This window comes from Malaclemys terrapin, chromosome 2 (assembly GCF_027887155.1).
Source record: "Malaclemys terrapin pileata isolate rMalTer1 chromosome 2, rMalTer1.hap1, whole genome shotgun sequence".
Classification (NCBI taxonomy): domain Eukaryota; kingdom Metazoa; phylum Chordata; order Testudines; family Emydidae; genus Malaclemys; species Malaclemys terrapin.
The window spans coordinates 24,743,366-24,759,947 of NC_071506.1; the positions used below are offsets into that span (position 1 = coordinate 24,743,366).

Genomic DNA, 16,582 nt, shown 5'->3' on the forward strand with positions numbered 1-16,582 from the left:
TTTTAGCAACTGTTAAGGGATACTTGATATTGTAGACTGTGGAGCAGTGGTCAGTGTAAACCCTGTAATTTCAGAATGACCTGAAGTTTGCTTAATTTTATTCTGAAAGTCAAGAAAAATGTTTCTGCGCAGTTTGAAGAAAATTAGTGAAACTGATTTTGTTACAGGTCATTTTAAATATTACACTGATTTGAAATTTTGACCTAACATGTCTTTTGGTTCCTCTAGCTAACAAACAGCTTGCTACTATGCCTTCAAACTTAACTCTTCTTGAAAATTTGTATGCAGTCTATAGAGCACAATCTAAGAATGGATTATAATTAAGCAAAAGTTATTTATAACTTCTCACACACATAGCAATTATAGTTTGATACATCAGTTATCAGGATCAAGGATTTTGTGAGAAGGTGTAGAGCTACTTTGCTGAATCACCAAAGTAGTCAGATCAGTTGGGTCTCATTACAACCAACTCAGCAAGTGGATAAAAAAGCCTTTTAAAACATCATAAGGTTGTTCCCTTCTTTTTTGCATAAGGTTCTGTTAATCTAAACTGAATGGTGTGTGCAATTTTGCACTCTAATTCCCCCCCGCTCCATTTATTCTATATTGCAATGCTGAATTTGGATTTTATAAACATTATTGTATAATAGAGTTTATTGTTCTGACTCACAACTTTCTGGGTAAATTCTCCTTTGGAGCTGAAATTTTCTATACTTGGTCTCAGCCTAAGATTTAGATGAGATTTAGAAAGTTAGAGTAAAATATCTTTAACCATTTGTATATTATCTCTGTAGGTGAAAACGAGTGGAAAGGCATAACGAGTGGGGTACCGCAGGGGTCTGTTTTGGGACCGGCTCTGTTCAATATCTTCATCAACGACTTAGATATTGGCATAGAAAGTACGCTTATTAAGTTTGCGGATGATACCAAACTGGGAGGGATTGCAACTGCTTTGGAGGACAGGGTCATAATTCAAAATGATCTGGACAAATTGGAGAAATGGTCTGAGTTAAACAGGATGAAGTTTAACAAAGACAAATGCAAAGTGCTCCACTTAGGAAGAAAAAATCAGTTTCACATATACAGAATGGGAAGAGACTGTCTAGGAAGGAGTACGGCAGAAAGGGATCTAGGGGTTATAGTGGAGCACAAGCTAAATATGAGTCAACAGTGTGATGCTGTTGCAAAAAAAGCAAACATGATTCTGGGATGTATTAACAGGTGTGTTGTGAGCAAGACACGAGAAGTCATTCTTCCGCTCTACTCTGCTCTGGTTAGGCCTCAGCTAGAGTATTGTGTCCAGTTCTGGGCACCGCATTTTAAAAAAGATGTGGAGAAATTGGAAAGGGTCCAGAGAAGAGCAACAGGAACGATTAAAGGTCTTGAGAACATGACCTATGAAGGAAGGCTGAAAGAATTGGGTTTGTTTAGTTTGGAAAAGAGAAGACTGAGAGGGGACATGATAGCAGTTTTCAGGTATTTAAAAGGGTGTCATAAGGAGGAGGGAGAAAACTTGTTCACCTTAGCCTCTAAGGATAGAACAAGAAGCAATGGGTTTAAACTGCAGAAAGGGAGGTCTAGGTTGGACATTAGGAAAAAGTTCCTAACTGTCAGGGTGGTTAAACACTGGAATAAATTGCCTAGGGAGGTTGTGTAATCTCCATCTCTGGAGATATTTAAGAGTAGGTTAGATAAATGTCTATCAGGGATGGTCTAGACAGTATTTGGTCCTGCCATGCGGGCAGGGGACTGGACTCGATGACCTCTCGAGGTCCCTTCCAGTCCTAGAATCTATGAATCTGTGAATCTATGAAAACACTCAAATAGCTAAAACAGCCAAGCATCAAATCTTCAACTTCCTTTTTGGTTTGGTGACTGAAACAAAAACAACAACAAACAAACAAAATCATAGTTGTTCAAACAAAAAAAGTTACATCCAGAAATTTTCACCCAGCTCGGTTTGCTAGGCTTGGCTAGCCCTAATCTAGATACACCTCGACCTCGATATAACGCTGTCCTCGGGAGCCAAAAAAATCTTACCACGTTATAGGTGAAACCACGTTCTATCGAACTTGCTTTGATCCGCCAGAGTGCGCAGCCCCCCCCCCCTGGAGCACTGCTTTACCGCGTTATATCAGAATTCGTGTTCTATCGGGTTGCGTTATATCGGGGTAGAGGAGTATATGCTGAAATAGTTTATCCAAAACATATTGAATCTGTTTCAGTAAATAAAACTGAACTCACAAACAGCAGAAGACTGGGAGCAGAGTGTGTGTGTGTCTGTGTGTGAGAGAGAGTGTGTGTGAGTGTGAAACAGAGAGATTATAGATTAGTATGTAGGCAAGATAAATAAGGTTATAGAAATAAAAATTACAGAACACTAATTTGGAAGCCTTCAATATTTGTTAAAGTACATCTAGAATTGGTAGCTTCTCAATGGATGGGTGAGATAAGCCAAGTGCAATCATAACGTTAACAATGAAAAGGGGTTTGGATGCCCTAAGGAACTAGCAAATTTCACATCTAAGCTCTTGTCTGCACTGTGGATTTTATCTAGTTGCAGCCTTTGTTGCCTAGCCACCAGTGCAAACCCCTGGTGTAGACGGGCAAAGCTTCCATTAACTGTGATTTGCATTAATGCAGTTTACACTGATTTCAAGCAGAAATGACCTGCACCTGGGCAAATTGCAGTTTATAGTGGCTTTGCCTATCTACACTAGAGGTGTGCACTGTTGCAGTGACAGTGGTGACACTGGTGGCTGGTCGCTGATAACTGAAATCCCCAGCATAAACGAGCCCTAAATCACTGGATTGCATACAACTCTAGCAGGTGTTGACCAAAGGTTGCTGCTGTTTGGAAATTACATTGTTAGTTGACAGTTGCCATTTTTCATAAGGGTAGGCATCTGCCCCAATGCTTTTGGCCAACATTTTTCCTTGCCAACTTCCTATGCCATGCCTTACCTAGTTCCCACCCTTGTCTCCAGAGACAGCTATTTCAGTTGTGCTGTGTGTATACAATTTGTGAAGTTTTTGGGTTCCTTCTGGTGCTGCTGTGTATAAATATAAAACACAACGGAACATTTGACCCTTGGAAAATAACATTTAATCAAAATCAAAACATTCCTTGGAAACATGTCAATTCATTAGAAAAATTGAAACAAACAATTTGACATGGTCAAACATTCTGATTGGTATTTTATACTAGCACTGTGCCAAGTAATCCACCATCTGGGCAGTCTACCTCATACAACCAATTAAGTTGTTGCATGCAAATTAGCTGTAGAGTAATGGTAGTCATTGTTTAAGTCACCTCTGATATCACAATGATCTAGGACTCTTGGCACGGTATAAATCATGGGTTCTCAAACATATTTGGTCACCTCCCTTCTCCGCTTGTATGTGTCTGTAGTAGTTTACAACCTCCCCACCCCCTCCCCCCAAGGCACCCAGCCAGCAGCCACCACTTTCTGGCCACCCACCTCTGAAGGCAGCGCTGCCGGAAGCAGCAGAGCAGAAGTCAGGGTGTCAATACCATACCATGCCACTTTTACTTCTCCACTGCTGCTGGCAGCGGCACTGCCTTCAGAGCTGGGCACCTGGCCAGCAGGTGCCGCTCTCTAGCTGCCCAGCTCTGAATGTGCACAGTAAGTTTTCTTTCCCTAAAGCTTCTCATGCCCGCCAGAATATATTGTGTCCCCCTGGGGGGCCTCCCCTCAGTTTGAGAACCTCTGGTCTAGATCAGGGTAGTCAATAGGCTGATTGCATGCCAAATCTGGACTGCCAGATGCTTTTGAACAGACTCCAAAATATTTTTATTCACTTCTTATCATTGTTATTTTTTTATTATTTTCTCTGGAGTCTGGACCTTGACTGACTGACCTTGACCAAGAAATTTGGACCTTGACAAAAAATAGATTCCCCTTGGTATAGTTACATGTTCGACTGTATCTGTCTACCAACTGGAGGTGGAGGGGGGAGACTTCTGAGGCGAGGTGATAAAATTTTTTGAAATATTGTGATAGGAAAAAAGGAATAAATTTTTCACATAAATATTTTTGAAAAATATTCTCATTTTCTGAGCAGTTCTTCCTTTTCCCCAGAAGTTGACATTAGATGCCAGAGTTAAGGAAGATGCATTCCAGAAACCATTGCTACTAGTAGTGAAAGCCCATTTTGTGATCTCTTGTGTGCGAATAGATGCAGCAAAACTGTGTAAGAATTAGTTCTCTGGTACAATCAGTATATGTTCATATTTCAATAATTCATATTTCAGTAGTAGAAACTCCAAGCATTCTGTGATTATGCTATAGAGGCCTTAACTTGCACGCATATGATATTTCAATGCATTAATACTGAGGGTTCAGATAAGCCCGTTAAATGCATTGGAACACCTCTCCATAACATGAAAAGACTAATTACATAGGTGTCTACTGATAATGGACATGGCAGAGAACATGAAAACAACTGTATCAATTGCTTCCCATCTGCATCTACAGCTCAAGAGAGATATTTTCTCAAATCAGCAAAGTTTGCATGTTTCACGTTATACTAAATAGAAGAAAATGCACATTTCACAAACAATATGGTGAAAAGCTTAGTTTTAATTTCGGAACAGTAAAAGAGATAGGTATAGCCAAGAGTGCAGATAAACAGGGATGTACATGCACTGCGGATGAACCCCCACTTCAGGGAGGCTGGCCCCACCCCTTCCAGCCAAGGCCCCGCCCCCACATTCTGGAGCCCTGAAACCCCCCTACCACCCTGTAAAAGGAGAACCCCTGACTCTGAGGGGCCCCCATGACTGGAGGAGCCCCGGCCCGCCCTCCCCAGCCACATCAGGCTGAGCCGCTGCTGCTGGCCCCCCCAAGCAACAGGCTGAGCCACCGCTCCTCCCACACCCCCGCCAGAGTCAGGCCGAGCCGCTGGCCTCCCTGAGCATTGGGCAAGGCCAAGGCACCGGCCTGCCCCAGTGCTGGGCCGGCCTGAGCCACCGGCCTCCCCCAGCGCCAGGCCGGCCCCAGCACTGGGCTGGGCCGATCCGAGTCGTCGGCCCCCCCAGGCTCCCGAGTGCCTGCTGGGTCGGGCCAGGCTGAGCTGCCATCCCCCTGGCGCCAGCTCCTCCCGCCCCTGAAGACCCCTCCCCCCCCGCCCGCCAAGCCAGCAGCCCCAGCGCTCAGCCGAGCCTGCTCAGTCCACTGGCCGCTGGCTCTCCGCGTCCCACCTCACCTCCCCATCCCAAGGAGGAGGGACACAGCGAGCAGCGGAGACCAGGGTGTGTGTGGAGTGGAGGAGGCGGTGGGGGTCTTGGGGAAGGGCCGGGGACACTGCGGCCCAGGAGTCCTATTATGCCCGCTGCCCACGGGGATGTAAATTCAGAGAACAGGAAACAGACTTATAAGTTTGCTTAGTCCAAAAGACTGGAAAGAAAGAGTATAGTGTAAATTAAACCTTTCCAAATGGAAAGGAGTTACTGGAAGGGCAATTGGGGAAAATAAATGAGGAATAACCAGGCAATCAGACATGGAAGGACCAATATGCACCATTTAGCGCTGAGCCTAATGGAGGACAAACATATATTAACGGCTGGAGGTATGCAGTTGGGTAAACCCATATAAAGTTGAATTTCTCTGTATGTCCCCCCCACCACTCCACCCAAAGCCATTTTTTATTCCTCAACAAGCCATTGATGAGATGAGATCTGGCCTTCTTGCAGTATTTCCTCCATTTGGGATCTGAAATATCATGGGGAGAACCAAATCTCCCATTATTTCAGCCCCATAAGCTCCCGGGGCCACTAAAAAGCCTGTGAAAAAATATATACACAAATACTAAATGGATTTAATAATATGAATGCTGGTTTGCATGTGCTACCCCGTTGGAGAGAGGGGGGATGGCTATAGACTCCCTGCAGTCTGAAAAGCCACAGTGGAAGACAAAAAGGCAAGTTTCTGTACAGAGGCACCTAAGTCAGAGGCCTGATTTTTTCAGAGATGCTGAAGAGTCACAGGACTCTCAGCTTCCACTGAGTACTGGGCACTCAGTTCCTCCACCAGTAAGGCCACACTTATCCTTAGATTGTGTGATCCAAGAATCTCTCAATGCCAGCTGGCAAGGAGGTGCAGAGGGGTTACAGAACTCTCTTGGGTCTGATATATACATTCTTGTTCACCAAAGAGTGTCATGTGAGATCTCAAATGAAAACCGGGGTCACACTGGGCATCAATATCATTGTGAAATGTATGTACAGATATAGTATAAGGAGTTATGTTATATATACTGAAAATATGATTTGAATATGAATATGTCTGTATTAAAGTCTGGTCACCAACCATGGTGAAAAACAGGTTTTCTATCAGACGAGAGAGAGATTTATCCAGCCGTTTGTTTACTGAGCATTGTCTCGTTCACAATGTGCTTCCTATCACCAGTCTGAGCTGAACGCAAATGAAGGATTGTCAGAACTTCAGAAAGAAATTAACAGGAAGGGAAAGACAGTGGAGGAGAGAACTTTATGTTCAGAGCCATAACTAGTTATTTTAGTGCCTGGGACAAGCAAGCAACGAATGCGGGGAGGCACGCGGGGTTCACGTGCGCCCCTCCCCCAGATTCCTGCCTTCCAATTAGCACAGAGGGAAAATGCATCTCGCAGTTTGAAAACCGTCACCTTCTGCCAGGAGCTGGCAGATCGCAAACTGGTGGCAGCCGCTCCGGCCCCTGGCTCTCTGTGCTGTAGGAGCCGGGGCATTGGCTGGCTGCCTGGCAGCCCTCCCTGCCCTGCTCCCAAAGCAGGGCTGCCTCTGCATGACTGGGCACTCAGTACAGGTCCAAACTGCACCCCAATGTGTTCTTGCCTCGCCCCTGAAGGAACCAGGTGCTGGTTGGCTATGCCCCCTAGATCTGGCCCCTGCCTGCAGAGCCCGGCTGCCATGAGATACTTGCTGGGCAAGAACACATTTCTTTGTTTAGGACAGAACTGTTTGTCAACTTCTGCTTGGGCAGGCAGTGGGGTTTGGAACATGTGTTAATAACATCATGCAGGGAAATCCTATAACTTCACATACAATGTACACATTTTATCAGGCCAAAACTGACCAGCAAATTATGAGTTTTCAAATGATACCTTACAAGGCATACCTTGTACACAGAATATTATAATAGTGTGTTGGATGTGAATATAGGGGTGTATTCTGTCACAATCCTAGGTGACCATGCTAAATTTTTCAGGGCAAGGTACAATTTAGCCCAATTTCTCACCTTGTAAAAGTGCAGCCCTTCTATGTGTTTCTTCACTAGTCACCTTTCCTTAAATTCATTTCTCCCATGGAGAATGAGATCCTGTAGTAATGGTATCAGAGCAGCATGGAACAGTGTTAGCAGGCAGTATGGGCAAAGACAAGTGTTAACATCAGTAGTTCATTGAGGCTAGAAAACCTTTGCCTTTCAGAGTGTTTGTGTAAGTCAAGGAAGTTTACATAACTCAGGGAGGATAAGTTTGTATAAAAAATAAACCTCTATGACTCCTCCGTCTCATGTCAATATTCACTAGCTCTCTTCCCTCTCCCCTTGTGTTCCTTCAGAAATGTTGTAATGCTCAAAATAGGACAGAAATAGAGCATAATAAGGCACGATTCTGTTAAAACCAGAAAAAAATGGATTGGATTTTGTGGGCCAAGATCATCCCTCAAGAAACGCAATTTATTGAGTCCATTGGAGCTGCATAAAGGATGAATTTGTCTCCATGTGCTTGGCTTGGGACAATTGATGTAGTCTGTCTTTAACAAATAACTTTTAATAAGTGATATGCAGTTTCTTCCTTTCTGTAATCTTTTTTTCCAGATATTTTTCTCTTTCCTTTTTCATGCTCCCTCCCTCTTCTGTGTGGGCATGTGTGAGAGAGTGTGCTTTGCCATGCAGTGACCATACAAGGAGTAGAGCCTGGTATGTAGAGGAAAGGACTTAGAACAAGGACTTGTAAATTCTGTTTCTGGCAATGCCACTGATTCACTGCATTACCCTTGGGCAATTCACTTAATTGTTCCGTGTCTATGTTGGTAAAAGAGTTATCGCTTCCAAGGGCAAGGAATACTCAAAGAAAAGCACTACTAAGCCCAACTTGGGAAGTGTCAAACAATGTGAAAATTAAATGTCATAGAAAATATCTTTATTGTTTAACCCTTAAATATGTTCTATTTGGGCTCAGCTTGTTATGGACAGAGATGAGTGGTTTTTGCATTATCTGAACAGATTCATTCATCCCTTTTAATCACGGCCAGTTCTTTCTATGTGTCTACTTGCACTGATCATATTGTAACAAATGCATGGACATTTAGGCACTTCATAGTTGTAACTATGCTGCACAGCATCTTATTTACAATTTCACAATGGCAGTGGGCTAGAACTCAGATTATCTAGCGCCAAAGGATCCACTGGAGCAGAAGGAGAATCTGCTGGCAGTAAAGGGCAGATGACACATAGTGGAGGAGTTCTGCTTCCAGGGTACTCAGTGTTTGTATGTGCATGCGCATGCAGTGACAGTATATTACAGCAGGTTTAAAAAATTATCTATTATACAAAGACTAAGACAGGAGGGCAGGATAGCTCAGTGGTTTGAGCCTTGGCCTGCTAAACCCAGGGTTGTGAGTTCAATCCTTGAGGGGCCATTTAGGGAATGGGGGTAAAAATCTGTCTGGGGATTGGTCCTGCTTTGAGCAGGGGGTTGGACTAGATGACCTCCTCCTGAGGTCCCTTCCAACCCTCATATTCTACGATTTTAATAGGAGGATAGACTGAAAGCATAAACTGAGAGTTCAAGTGACTCCCAAAAGGTGTAAAAGAAATGAACGGGACACCACTCAGCATAGTGATTTGTGGATAAAGATCTCTGGGTTGCACTACTCCACCTTCTTTGTGTTAGCAGGAGAAATGGACTTGAGCCAAAGCCATGGATCCACAACACTTCTGAACTTTGGAGAAGCAGCTCAGAGCCATAACCAGTTAAAGTAGCAGGCAAAACAAAGAAGCCCAATGAAAGTATTTTTATTTGCACTAGGAGAATCACTGGTTGTGAAATTTACTGCTAATCCCCCAGCCTTTCCTCACTACCCTACGATATATAATTGTGTCTTAATTTTAGTTCCTGGCCATGGCACTAAGCTCATATGTAAACAAGTCCCAAGACATGTTGAAGGAAAATACACTGTATGGGAGGCATGAGCAAGACAATCAGGAGCTGGAACCACAATCCCACATGAAAAGCTCCATTGTGGTATGGAGAGCTCTGTACTTGTATGCTTAGCTATTTGTAATGTCTTTGTAAGAAACATTTGTTCATTTGCTATTCTTGGTTTTTCTGGCACATCCATGGTCTTGAGTCACTTGGTCAATAATACAGACCTAGCATACACTAAAATAAGTGAGAGGGTGTTATTCTCATTGCATGTCGAGGGAGTCCCCTAAATATGTCAGTGCACTGAGATCACTTAAATAGCCATTCTGGGCACTACTCTACAGTCCAATTTGTTTGGAATCAGGGAAAGCAGTGCAGTGAGATAAGACTCTGCTGTGTACAGAAACACTGTTTGTACTGCTAGGTGTCAGTAATGCATTTCTTCTTGGCAAATTTAATCAGGTTTTTTTTTTTGGTCTTTGCTGCCAGGATCTCTCTCCCAGTTCGCTGACATAATATTAATATTCATATAATGTCTTTCATTTGAGGCTGACACTTTCAAAGAAGATGCTCGCTTAGGCTCCTTTGAAAATCTCAGCCTAAAATGTTAATTAAGCTTCACAAGTCCACTGACAGGTAGGTAATTATCATTGAAACCATTTCACAGATGGGGAAATTGAGGCATGGAGAAGTTAAGCAACCATCACACACAGGTTCAGTAGCAGGCCTGGAAATATAACTCAGGACTATTGACTACAAGTCCCAGGCTTTAATCACTATGCAACACTCCTTCTCTCCCATCATTAATCCATGGGTATTGTGATGCTTTCCTCAGAACACCCAAAACTGTAAGCCACTGTGTTACAGCTCTGCCTCAGCAAGGGTGTGCTTTGCTAGGGCTTAAACTGTGTGCCAGCTCCCTGCCACACCAATCTGTCCACCTCACCAGCAAATGCCTAGAGCATCTACCAATCTAAACCTTGCCTTCAGGGTAACGGTCACTGAATCCGAGTTCCCCAAAGATGTCTCTTTGCAGTGTCCAGTCCATTTTGCTGTGACACTCACAGAAATTACGGAGATAGTGCACACACCAGCCTGTTAGATTAGCAGATGACTCTCTTTTTCCTTCAATATCAACTGAGATAGTTTATTGTAAAACTAAGAACAAATGTATTAATAAAAAACAGAGATTTAAGTGATACTAAGCAAGAGAAAAAGAGACAGGTATGGTTACAAACAAAACAAAAATAGCATACTTTCTAGTGCCTAAAACTTAATTCTAGCAAGCTTTGTCTTTGGCTACACAGTTTTCTCACTTACACCATCTCCAGCCCTTCCTGGTAGGAGAATCCAACATTCACAGAATGAGAGGGTTCCCTTCGTCCCCAGTGATGGATAACTAGAATGTCTTTTTGCTCTCCTTATATTTCTCAAAGCCCATTTGCCTCAGAAGCCAGAAAGACTTCCTGGGGAATGTAGACTCTGTCCTCTGGTGAGCTCACTAAGCTGTTTCCTCCATCACTTGTTAGCTTGAGGACTTTGTTTACCTTATATATAAATGTACTTTCATTGTCCTCTGATGGTAATCAAGCCAGGCAGACAGGTAAATATACATTCCTTTGTCTAGGGCAGGCTTGCTTTATGATCTGCCTCCCAAATACATGTAAAGAACATATTTCACGCTCATATGTAACTCTTTATATGCAGCTCACACATACATCACACCTATTCCTGACCAGCACATCACCAGTTTACATACAATATCTTACAAGATACTTTTTGGATTCATATTATGACAAAAGTGTGTTGGGGACAGTGAATGTGGTAGGCCTGAAATGAGTTACAGTACAGTGGGCATTGAAGAGCCAGTGGGTATTGAAGAGCTCTCAGGGTCACAGGTCTGTCTACACTGCAGCTGGGAGGTATGATTCCTTGCATGGGTAGGCAGACTCACTCTAGTACTGCTCAAGCTAGCGGTATGGAAGTTGTGCACAGGCACAGCGCAAGCTAGTCACCCAAGTCCAAATCTGGGTGCATGACTCACCTCCCATGCTGCTCTCACGTCCATACTGCTATTTTGTAGTGCATTTGTTCAAACAGCACGAGTGCGAGTCTGCCTAACTGTACTAGAAATCACACCTTCCTGCTGCAGTGTAGACATACCCCACATGTTTCCATCAAGGGCTGCTGTGTCTTAAGAATAAGGATATAATTGGAATGGTGGAAACCAGTCTAAAGCACAATAAATATTTGACTTATTTTCAAAATGACCCTTTTTACTAAATGTGGATTTTGCTGGGCCTGTTCTGTTTTGTTCTGAGATTTACTGAAAGTTGTAAGCAGAGCATCATTTTTCTGGACAGCCAGTGTATTTAATATGTTGCTTTACTTGAGTTACCACAATTCCCTTTACCTGTGAATTTAAAAAATAAGAATATAACAAAATACTAGCAAATACTACTACTCAGGGGTCAGGGGCCTGTGTTTTCAGTCTGTAAAGGAGAACTCCCAACACAAGATGTGGGAGCTTAGAGGAGAATATTTTCACTATCCATCTTTATGAAATGGTAACTGGACAGGCCTGCAAGACTAGAGAGTAGGGGGTGAGGTGGTGCAGCAGAGGTGATCTGACTCAGGACTCTCTCAGAGCCCATGAGACAATTACTGCAGCATAGGAAAGAGGCAGATTAGACTGAAAAGGGTCAAGAATAAAGAAATAAGATTAACTCTGTTGTCTTTGGGAAACTGAATTGTTCTCTTGAGTATAGTTAAGGTAAACACCATGTTAGGGAAATTATCTTAAGGAGGAGGACTTCTTGGGTAAGGCAGGCTAAAGACTATGCATGTTAAAGTGCATTTGTTTTGTTAAAAACAATACAAACAACAAAAGCCCTTTAATAAACAAATCAACCAACAGCACAGACCAAAAAAACGTACCCCAAAGTGCGTGTTTACCTCAGAATGAGAGAAGAGTCAGAGACTTCATGAAGCCCACAAGGGACCTAACTATTGTTATTGATTTTTACATGGAAGGCACTCTGAAATTACAGTGATTGGCAGTAGTATAAAACCCAAAGATAGGGTGCATCATATGATAAGAGCATTTTTGTCCTCTTCTACAGCTTTTTTTAGGAATAAATTCTCCTGGGTACCATAACAGAATGCCCGGGAGTGGTCCAGTCCTTTGGAACCATATTCTTATGTGGAAATCCATATGAGAATGCATTGAATTAGTTGGTTGTAAGACAGATGTGACACAGAGCCCAGACTCGTGTCATGAGGTTAAAAATCATCAAATGAGCAGAAGAGCTCTGCATTCCAGCAACTCTCTGATTAAAGGCCCAGAAGCACTACGCATCGCCTGATGTCAGACTCTCCTGATGTTCCAGAAGAGTGATGTGCCCTGACCATTATGTTATTTCAGACAGCAGATTGGGGCATGCTTCTAGAAGTGTAGTAACCCTTCATTTGTATGCTCTGGGCAGTATCTTTGTGTGCAGAACCATGGCCTTCTTTAAACTGGCCCAAACTAGAATTTACGTTGGTTAGCTGATGATAAGGTCTTGGTGAAATCAATGTATTTCTGTTAAAGTATCTAGATTTGGTTGGGCATGGGGATGCGCGCCTATAATCCCAGCTACTTGGGAGGCTGCGGTTGGTGAATCACTCAGAGGTTCTGGACTGCAGTGCGCTATGCTGATTGGGTGTCTGGTGCCACTGACAGCCTGTCCAGCAGGTGGCTGAAGAACTGGCTAGAACAACATGAATGACGTGTTGTGATCGGTGCTCTCTCTGTGAGGGCTGATGGACCGATCGATCAAGGTGATCTAGGATTGCTTTGTATCTTCCAAATTCCTAAAACTCTGGATAAGAAATTAGCCTGATAGTTTCAGTAACCCTTGACTCATGTAAAGTGTGCCACACATTCCCCTTTTCTCCATTATCAGAGTTTTTCCATATATTTGAGTGAAAATGTTTATCGGGTTTGATTTTTGTTATTAGTTTATTTATAATTAACTATATTATTTATTCTCTCTATTGCAGTGATGATAAAAGCACAAGGCCCATTGTGACAGGCGATGTACAAACATATAAGAAAGACCTGGTTCTTGCTTTGAAGAGCTTACAATGTCAGTATAAGAGATAAAGCTCTAGGAAGTTTGTTCAAAGCTTTTCAGGTATGTATCATCCAGAAATTATTAATCTTTTAGGCAGAATTCCAGGTCAGTGCCTGATTTATATGTATCATCTGACACTACTTATGCTAGAAACAGCCCAAAGCAAAAAATTTGGAACTGAATCCAGATCCAAACTTCTTCTCAGTTCAGAAATGTTCAGAATTATAATCTAAGTTTTGGGCTTCTCGCTAATTTCCATTGTGACAATTACATTTCCCTGTCTGTTAGGTTCTGTAAGATTGAGACAAAATAAAGGCCCACTTTTAAAACCCTGCTTTTATTTAAAGAGATCAAAGAGTTTTGTTCTCCTTGCTGCTGCTATTATGATGCTCATGCCATCATAACGCTAACGTAGCCTTATCTATGAAAAAGTTTCACGTCTATACAATTGACTTAAGGCTTGTCTATGTTGAGAGAATGTGAGGCAAGACAGGTTGTGAATCTACAGTATTTTAGCCTGCTGTGTGTACCAACTGGCTTTGTCACACCTGCCACCGTGTGCTTTGTGTACTGCAGTTTTTAAATAGCAGTAGGTCAAAGCGCAGTAGGCGACTTTTAGTGTGTAGTAGCATGGTCCACATGGCCAGTTAGTGGGTGGCACACTAGAGTGCTGCAGAGGTTCACCCCAGTTTGCTACACGCTAACTCTCTGTATAGACGAGCCCTTTGACCTGGAACTTTTAAGGCATCACAGAACTTCAAAGAACAATGCAAAACAGTGAGCGGGGTGGGGAAATAACTTAATATACAGTGACAAGGACTGGGATAGAGACTGGACTTCTATATGGCAGTACTCATGAATTTGGAATTGTCAAAGTCAGATTCAGGACTCACAATTTGTTAGACCACTCTGTTTATTAGCAAAGCGCTCTGCTAATACACCCAGATAATGTGAGCACCATGCAAGACTCAAACTATCTTATTTATACAGATAAAAGGGCGCGAACTTAACAAGATAACAAAAGGAAGTAGAACTGATAAGTTTACCTGGGGCTAGATATACATATCTTATTTCCCTACTAACTATTACTGATCTCCTGTTAATGTCCCACCATTAGCTTAAGTGGACCCATTGTTTCATACCTTAATGTTTCTCTTCCTGACAACTATATTTCAACTTTCCTTATTCCTGCTTAAAGGAACATACAGAATTTTTTAAATCCATTCTATTTTTACAATATAAATCATTCTACTTTCACAGAATCAACTGATTGAGGACCCCATACTGAACAGCGAGAGAAAGGCTTTATAAATAAGGCCTTAGGGCTACAACTTGTGCTGCAGATGATCTCCCATGTCTGCTCTGTCTTCTGATTTATGAATTTGGGGGACGAGGGGGGAGGACTCTTTTTTTAGAATACAATACAGTATTTTAAAGTGCACTGGGACATGAAACCTCCAGTTTGTTTATTTGGACATAAATAAACTTATCCAAATTCTAAAAACATGAAATAAAATGGCTGAAATTAGGTCTTTTCATGGTACACAAGAGAGAGAAATCCTGAGGCTGGAAACGCAATTCGCCACCATCTGTTTCTCTGTTGAACCTGGCACTTACAGCAAGTGTCCCATATGAAAGAAGATACAGAACAGAAGATAATAATGAATATTTTATGGTGTTTGAGATCCCTTCCTAACTGATATTGAGCCAAATATGTTTTTCTAAGTAAATATATACCCCTCACTTCTATTTTCCCAGCCTCCTACTCTTGACTTAACCCTTCTTGCTTGTTCTTTTATTTCTATCTCTATTTCATTTTAAAGGTAAAAATATAAGTGTAAGTGAGCTTTTTATCTGTATTACGGTAGCATTTAGAAGCCTCAAATGCAGGTGTTTCAAACTCCCAGCCCGTGGGCCATCTGCAGCCAGAGAACTTCCGCAATGTGGCCTGCAGGGCTTCAGTAGTTTTGGGACCAGGTCTCTCCCTTGACTCCACCTGCTGCCCCTGGGCGCTCCCCCCACCCTGCGTATCTCCCGGGAGATTTACAATGGCCCAGGACCCCGCCCACCACCAGCAGCATCTGCCTGCTCGCTCCACGTGTCTGCCGGCCCCTCCCTGCAGCCCCGGGGTGGGGCTGTGCCTCCATGCACTGCCCCCACCCCGAGCATCCCTGAGGCCAATGGGAAGCTGTGGGGCAGTGCCTGGGGGCAGCAGCATGCGGAGGCCCCCTGGCCCGCCCCGCTTTGGAGCCCCAGGTAAGCGCCGCACCCCTTGACCCCCTCCCAGAGCCTGCACCCCCACCCCCTCCCCACATATCCCCTCCTGCCCCCAAACTCCCTCCCAGAGTCTGCACCCCCCTTTCCCACAAACACCCCCCTGCCCCCAACCTCCCTCTCAGAGCCTGCACCCCTCCCCCTCCTCCCTCCCAGAGCCTGCAACCCCACCCTCTCCTCCTGCACCCCCACCCCCTGCCCCAGCCCAGAGCCTGTACCCAGTACCCAAACTCCATCCCAGAGCCTGCACCCCAGATCCCCTCCCCCACCCAAACTCCCTCCCAGAGCCCAACCTCTCACCCCTTCTGCACCCAAACTTCCTTCCAGAGTCTGCACCCCAATCCCCTACCCCAGACCTCCTCCCTCACCCAAACTCCCTCCCAGAGGCTTAAGCAGGTGGGGGGTGGAGTTTGGGGCGCATAGTTTTGGGGGGCGGGTTCTGGGCAGCATGAGTGACATTATTGGCCTGCTGGGAGGATTTGAGGACTGGCACTGGCCCTAAGGTAGATGGAGTTTGAGACCCGTGCTCAAATGAGATAAAAGCCCTGCTATGCTAGGCACAATATTTACTCAAGGGAAAGGACAGTCCCTTCCTTGAAGAGCTTACATCCAAAACAGGCAAGACAGATAAAGGGTGGTGGAGGTGACTGAGGTGCAGCGATTTGACCAGTGTCACATGGCTGAGGCAAGAATAGAACCGAATTCTCCCTAGTCACAGCCCCATGTTCAAGCCATTGGGTTACACTGCCTGTCTATAAGACTACACTCTGTTTTTATAACTGATCTTCAGCCTTTAATGGTGCACTTTTTTGGATTCATTAAAACCTTACGGGAAATAGGTCTGTCTTTTTTGGATTATTAATTGATTTAATTTCTTTTAATTTTATTTTTTATAGGGATGAATCCTAGGCCTAGTTTGTGCATCCTTAAGGGAAACTGAAGCTGCAAAGCTGCATGAACTGGATGCACATTGGGATGACAGACCTAGGGGTGGCCAGCCTGGTCTACATGTGGGAACTGG

General features: G+C 43.7%; 1 long non-coding RNA gene across 2 annotated transcripts in view; it reads left to right on the forward strand.

Annotated features, from left to right (window-relative positions):
- The window catches only part of LOC128833054 (uncharacterized), a 31,220-nt gene extending 16,478 nt beyond the window's left edge, over positions 1-14,742 (forward strand). The window contains exons 1-3 of one of the 2 annotated variants that reach the window (XR_008444098.1): positions 9,149-9,268; positions 13,214-13,347; positions 14,548-14,742. This is a non-coding gene — a long non-coding RNA (uncharacterized LOC128833054). Of the gene's footprint in view, positions 1-9,148; positions 9,269-13,213; positions 13,348-14,547 lie in introns of those variants that run through there. The other variant, XR_008444099.1, reaches the window with a different exon arrangement.
- The last annotated feature ends 1,840 nt before the right edge of the window (positions 14,743-16,582 follow it).